Source organism: Belonocnema kinseyi, chromosome 6, assembly GCF_010883055.1.
Source record: "Belonocnema kinseyi isolate 2016_QV_RU_SX_M_011 chromosome 6, B_treatae_v1, whole genome shotgun sequence".
NCBI lineage: Eukaryota > Metazoa > Arthropoda > Insecta > Hymenoptera > Cynipidae > Belonocnema > Belonocnema kinseyi.
In genome coordinates this window covers 29,272,561-29,273,006 of record NC_046662.1, presented here as the reverse complement: position 1 = coordinate 29,273,006, position 446 = coordinate 29,272,561, and positions in this window count along the sequence as shown.

Genomic DNA, 446 nt, shown 5'->3' with positions numbered 1-446 from the left:
CAGGAGGTAGACAAGGAAAGGAACGTCGGGTTGTTGAAAGAAGGAAAGCTAAAGGCGACCGGAGCTGCAAGAAAGCTTACCGACCCAGAAAAAGTAGAATGATAGGAACGAGTTCGAGGCGGGGCTGCGGAGAGCGTACCGTCCTCTGAAAATAGTAAAGAGTGCGGGCGGAGCTGCCGTGAGCTTACCGACCCTGAAAAGAGAGAGAGAGAGGACAGAGTTTGGCGGAGCTGCGGGGAGCGTACCGACCGGAATGGAAGTTGGAGTGAGAGAGAGAGAGAGAGAGGATAAGGATATGGATGGCGGAAAGCCGGAGGATAACGAGGAAAGAGCTCGAGAGAGCGAGAGAGGAGTCGAAGGAAAACAACTGTGAATTAATTTTCGATTGCGATTGCACTCTTTAATCTCAAAAAGGTGGCTTACAAGAGTATTGCCGAAGGCGACCA